The 6,814-nt window shown below is 41.2% G+C and overlaps 1 pseudogene; it reads left to right on the forward strand.

Annotated features, from left to right (window-relative positions):
- The first annotated feature begins 1,368 nt into the window (after positions 1–1,368).
- LOC100990304 (methylosome protein WDR77-like) lies at positions 1,369–3,287 on the forward strand (annotated as a pseudogene).
- The last annotated feature ends 3,527 nt before the right edge of the window (positions 3,288–6,814 follow it).

The following is a 6,814-nucleotide window of genomic DNA, read 5'->3' on the forward strand; positions in this document are numbered from 1 at the left end:
TAGAAATATTTCTCTATGTATCCATCTTTCTATTTTCAGGTAGAGTCCAATGCCATGAAAGGAGCTACGCTGAGTGGAAGCACATCAACTATGTTTTTAATGGTCATTAAATGAAGTCTCAAAAGTGAAGATATCCAATCAAGTCCAATCTCTGGAACAATGTAGAAAAGATGGACCTAAGAAACTAAAATTGAAATGTCTTTTTCATGGATTTAGTGCAGATTCCCTTTAAGAAATTGATAAATTTCACTGTGGACTGGTTGCTAGGATACCCCTCAAAATCTATTAAAGTAAGCTCTTTCCTTTAAAGGACTGGGCAGGGTTTCCATTATTTCAAAATGACTTTGAAAATCATGATGGGTGTTCCATCTAAGTGAATGAAACAGGTAAATGAATGGCCCTTAAGAAAAATAAATGACCATGAAGGTTCTAAAAAATAATTAGGCTCTCCCATAATGATATATTTAAAAGTTAGCTTTGTCAAGGAGATTCAGATTTTCAAACCTGAAAGGAAGAAATAAAAATCAAATGTGAAATGGAAAATGTGAAGTTCCTTGGGGGTAGTTAAAGGCCTACTGTTGTAGAAAGCAAGGGACAGAGTTTACATTTAGAGTGGGCATGTTGTTTGCCACTTATCATATTAAATGTCATTTTTCTCTGGAACGAAAAGTAGCATGGGTACTTAAAATATTTCACATTTTGAATTTCTGTCAATTAGTGAAAACTTGGTAAGCGCTCTTACAGGAATGTTCATATCCAGTTCTGTTACAAGGAAGGCAGGCTGGGGTAAAAAAGATGAATGAGTTCTAGAAAGGAAACCAGAAGCCTGACTCCTGAACTGAGGACACAGAGTGAATGTTCTTCGATATTTTGATATTCACATCTCTGGAAACTCATTACATATGGCTGTTTTCCTTATCTCTTTTTGTCAACTATGGATAAAAATTCTGAAATCAAGAGTGATCCTGTATCACCAAAAATGGGAACTTTGATGTCAATACTACCTAAAGTGATCTACAAATTTAATGCAATCCCTATCAAAATCCCAATGTTTTTGCTTAAGCAGAAAAAAATCCATCCTAAGACTCATGTGGAATCTCAAGACACCCAGAATAGCCAAAACAATCTTAAAAAGAACAACTTCAGAGGCTTCACACTTCCCAGTATCAAAATGTATTACAAAGATATAGTAAACAAAATAGTGTGATACTGGCATAAAGGGACATATAGACCAATGGAACAGAATAGAAAGCCTAGAAATAAATTACCCATATGTGGTCAAATGATTTTCAACAAGGCTGCCAAGACCAGTAAATGGGGAAAGGACAGTCTTTTCAACAAATGGTGTTGGGAAAACCAGATACCCACATGCAAAAGAATAAAGTTGGACCCGTAGGTAACACCATATACAAAAATTAACTCAAAATGGATTAAAAACTTAAATTGAAGAGCTAAAACTATAAAACTCTTAGAAGACAACATCGGAGAAAAGCTTCATGACACTGGATTTGGCCATGATTTCTTGCACCTGACACCAAAAGCACAGGCAACAAAAGTACAAATAGATAAATTGGACTACATAAAAATTAATCATTGTGCATCAAAAGACACAATAAACGGAATGAAATGGCAACGAATGGAAAAAAATATTTGCAAATCATATATCTGGTAAGGGTTTAATATCCAGAATAGATAAGAGCTCCTACAACTTAACAATTAAAAAAAAAACCAAACAACATGATTTAAAAACGGACAAAGGACTTCAATACAGATTTCTCCAAAGAAGACATACAAATGGACAATAAGCACATACAAATATGCTCAGCACTACTAAACACCAGGGAAATGCAAATTAAAACCATGAGATACCATCTCATACCGATTAGGATGGCTACTATCAAGGGGAAAACAACAACAACAACAACAACCAAAAGCAAACAGGAGGTGCAGCACGTGGGAGTTGCTACCGGAGCAGAATCCAGGTTGGAGTTGGAACCCTGGAGATGCCGAAGGAAACCCGTCTTCCCTACCGCCCCCTAACGCACCGGCCTGCTTGGGACGCAGTTGGAGGCTGCGCGGTACCGGTCCCATGGGGGCTTCTGCTCCGGGTCCTCCAGTCTCAGTGGCCGCTGCTGAGCCGGCTCCCTCTGACTTTTTTTTTTAGACGGAGTCTCGCTCTGTCGCCCATGCTGCAGTGCAGTGGCGCGATATCTGCTCACTGCAAGCTCCGCCTCCCGGGTTCACGCCATTCTCCTGCCTCAGCCTCCCGAGTAGCTGGGACTACAGGCGCCTGCCACCACCTGGCTAATTTTTTGTGTGTGTTTTTAGTAGAGACGGGGTTTCACCGTGTTAGCCAGGATGGTGTCGACCTCCTGACCTTGTGATCCGCCCGTCTCGGCCTCCCAAAGTGCTGGGATTATAGGCGTGAGCCACCGCGCCCGGTCCCCTCTGCCTTTTTAAGGACCCCTGTGCCACCCCCAAAGAAGGCTTCTGCTCTGCTGGAGCCCAGATGGAGGCTGGAGTGTCTGACCTCACTTGCGGGGAGGAGAGAGGTATCATAGCGGCTTCTGATTCAGGTGCTGGTGAATTGTGGGAGGTGGATGAGAACGAGCCACTTACCGTCAGCAAGTTCTGCAAGTATGAGCATGGAGACACTGTGTCTACCCTCAGTGTTCTCGGCTGTCAGCGGAAGCAAAGACTTCAGCATCAAGGATTGGGACCTTGCTCTGCAGATGGCACTGAATTCATACCGATCTCATGCTGGGCAGGTCACCTGTGCTGCTGCCTCTCCCCGCAAGGACTCTGTGTTTCTTTCCTGCAGTGAGGACAGTAGAATTTTATTCTGGGATACTCTCTGACCAAGCCGACGTCACAGGTGGGCTGCATTGCCTCTGGCTGCCTTCCCACCTCACTGGCTTGGCATCCTCAGCAAAGTGAAGTCTTCATCTTTGTGATGGGAATGGGACAGTCTCCCTTGTGGACACCAAGAGAGGGAGAGGTGCCCTTGGCTCAGCTGTACAAGACCAGTGTGTCATTGGGCTGGTGTTTTCCTCACACCGTGTTCCCTTCCCGGCCTTTTACAGCGAAGATGGCTCACTGGCTGTGCTGGACTCCAGCCTTTCTGAGGTGTTTAGAAGCCGAGGCCACTGTGACCTTGCGAGAGATGCTGCTTGATCCCCACTCAATCACTTTCTGCTTACCACAGTGGGCTGGGACCATCAGGTCGTCTGCCACAAGTGCCCACAGAACCTCTCCCAGCCCCTGGACCTGAAAGCGTTGCTGAGTAGATTGGACTTAAGACAAACAGCAAGTCCCCCATGAGAGTCCACTTCTTTGCCCCTGTTCCCTCAGCTTGTGAGATAACACAGGAGCCTTCTGTAGTATGTTGAAACATTAGATCTGTGCTATTAATTGACATCGTCTCGCAGCCTGAAGGAGGCTGGATGCTGGGATCCTGTAGTCACAGGGAAGAAAAGCTTTCTTAAAAATGGGCATGCAGGTGCGTCTGAGTGTGTGTGTGTAGGTTTTGGTGGGGAGGTGGGGCGGTGGGGGAGGGATTTATAAAAAATCTATCCCACATCCCCCCTGAACACCACCTCTCCCTCACTCCCCAAAAAAGTTGACAAAAGGGTTTTATTCTTCCCATGTAGCTGTCTGAGGAATTGACCATGTTTGGGTGGGGTATGGAATGTGGGCATCCCTAGGCTCCTGGAAGCAGCTCTTATGCTACTCATAGAGATGGGACTGATTTTATTTTTTATAGCGCTTAATTCACCATTATGGGAAATGCTTCCAATCACAAAAATTCAGCCCAGCTCGTTTTGAGGAAGAGGCAGGACATGTTATAGTTTTATACAACTCATTGCCATTAAACTGAATCAGAAATCCTTTTTCTGGATGAATTAAAAATGTGGCCTGTGCCTGTGTAATGTCCACTCCTTTCTGCCCACTCCCTTCCTTCTGCTCCCTGCTGGTGTTGTGTATATGAAAGAGGAGTGTTTTTCTGTCATAGATGCCCTAGAGGAAATTTTGTGGATGACGGAGAGCTTAAAGGCATTTCAATTGTTAGAAAACTGACACAGACTGTTACAGAGAAATCTTTGCCACTTTTCCCACCCAAAACCAGCCTGGGGCCTGACCTCTTCTGCTCTCAGCCCCTTTCTCTGCATATAGAAAGTCTAAATGCGGTATGTGTAGACTTCTAAAGTTTTAAAATTCAGCCTCAGGAAGAAAATCAGAAATACTGGCTGGTGAAATAAACAGTTTAGGCATCTTGTAAGCCTGCCTTTTTTGAAAAACAACAAAACAAAGTAAATGTTGGTGAGGATGTGGAAAAATTGGAACCCTTGTGCACTGTTGATGGGAATCAAAAATGGTGCAGCCATTATGGAAAACAATATGACAATTCCTCAAAAAATGAAAAATACAATTACCATGTGATCCGGCAATTCAATTTCTGGACACACATCCAAAAAAATGAAAGTAAGATCTCAAAGAGGTATTTGTATACCCATGTTTAGAGCAGCATTATTCACAACGGTCGAAAGGTGGAAGCTCCCCAAGTGTCCACTGACACATGAGTGGATGAATAAAATGTGGTATATACATAAAATGGAATATTATTCAGCCTTAAAAGGAAAGGAAATTCTGACATGGGCTACAACATGGTTGAACCTTGAGGACACCATGCTGAGTGAAATAGGCTAGCTGTAAAAAGATAAATGCAATTCCACTCACATGAGGAACCTAGAGTAATCAAATTCATAAAGACCGAAAGTAAACAGATGGTTTCCAGGAGCTACGAGGAAAGGGGAATGGGGGTTTATTGTTTAATTGGTGCAGAGTTTCAGTTTTGCAGATGAAAAGCATTCTCAGGATTGGTTGCACAACAATGCAAATGTACACAGCACTACTGATGTGTATAATTAAAAATGGTTATGATAAATTATATGTGTATTTCACCACAATTTAAAAAAAATAAAATACATGAAAATTCTTTAGAAAGTATAAGATATTACAGACAAGAGGCCTCAATTATTGAAAAAAAAGATTAAACACTGTCCTGAATATCCCAAGGGGAACAAAATCTTGAGCATGTCACCTTTGACAGCAGCATCCTGATCCATGTGTACTAAACCAAGTCTAGCGTGATATAAAGTTCCATAGGCTGCATGTGGTATTATGTGCTACCCTTCAAAATTGATTTCAATCCAAGAAAGAGAACAAATCTGGATTCCCAAGTCTTTCCACAACTTGCTTGCTTTTCAAACATAAATCATACATATTAAATCTAACCATTGTCTATAAAAAGCCAACCACACATTTAAAATGTGTTACTGGTAATAGAGCAGCTTGAGGAGGAAGAGGATGAGGGAACTGAAGGCAAGGGGAGGGAGGTCTGTGGAGAGGGTGGGGTGGAATCTGCCAGGCTCTGGGAAGATCAAGGACATTGACAAAAAAGAACAGATTTATCATCACAGAAAAGATGAGGGTAAAAAAACAACAAACAAACAAAACAGGTTACAGGACAGGACATAAGGGCAGACCAACCGTTTAAGGAAAAGAAGTCTCATTAAAGGGTTAGAAACATTAAAAAACTTTTTTCACTTTGTCCTCTGAGGAGAATATTTCTGAAATTTCTGCTTATGCTTATATAAAATCGGGCAGAGGATTTTTTAAAAAGTAAAGTTGGTAGCAGACTTTGGATATTTTCATCTATATTTGTTTTTCTGCCTTTAATAAAGTAGTGTGTATGTTTCATTTCAGAAGATATCAAAGACCACATTTTGACTGGTCCACACAATCAAACCAGAAGAATGTTCCAGTTTATTGAATTTGTCTCCTTATTTAAGATAAAGAAAATTAAGCCAGGAGAAGTTAGCGCTCCATCCACCAGCTGGGTCTTTGATGAAGGGAAGTGAAATGAGGATTCTGCACAGGTGGGCGGTAGCTGGTGGAGTGAGCGCCCTGCAGGTGCAAGTCATGACAACAAATGGGGAGGGATGCTGTGAAGACATTGCCCCATTGTGTTAGGAGAATTCCCAGACACCCCATTCCACTCCTCCAGCTCTCTCCAGGATGGAAGAATGGGGAACTATGAGGCATATGCACCATCCAGGAAGAATCCTAAGTCACATTTACCCTGAAAAGCATGCTTCTGTCCATGAATGTCTTCCACTCTGTGGCTGGGGCTTGGGGGCGGGTAGGGAACAGTGTGGCTGGTGATATTTATGCTTTTCTTTATTTACCAAATATCTTGTAAATGGAACTCTTTCTTTTTTATAAGTCAGTGTTAATGAGTGTAGACCTCAGAGATTTAAAATGAACTATCTGCAAATCTGTGACATTACACTAGAATAAATGTTTTATTACCCCCTCAAATCCAAGTCTCACTTAAAAGATGTTGAACAGAAAGTACTTGAAGGAATATCTTACATTTTTCATCCATAGTTCAAGTTAAATGATAGGGTAATACTAACACATTAGCTGTCCTTTATACATATTAATCAATAATGCAGTTTTATTATCAATAATTGATTTAAGTCTCAGTAGTGGACAATTTTAAAACAGTCTAAATGTGAAAGTTCAGCATTCTAATCGTTCACAGACAAGCAAGTTAGTGTGAATATATGACACTATGTAAATGACAATATATACATCCAAGTTTAAGTTTACAGTCAAATATAAGGTTACAATTATGTCAAGTCTTAGAAGAATTTTTTTCATAGATACGGACTTCTAACCTATGTATCTCACTCTTCTGTTACTATACTTGATAAAATACATTTTGCTAGCTAGAATAGACTTATACTTA

Source organism: Pan paniscus, chromosome 3 (assembly GCF_029289425.2).
Source record: "Pan paniscus chromosome 3, NHGRI_mPanPan1-v2.0_pri, whole genome shotgun sequence".
In the NCBI taxonomy this organism is placed as follows: Eukaryota; Metazoa; Chordata; class Mammalia; order Primates; family Hominidae; genus Pan; species Pan paniscus.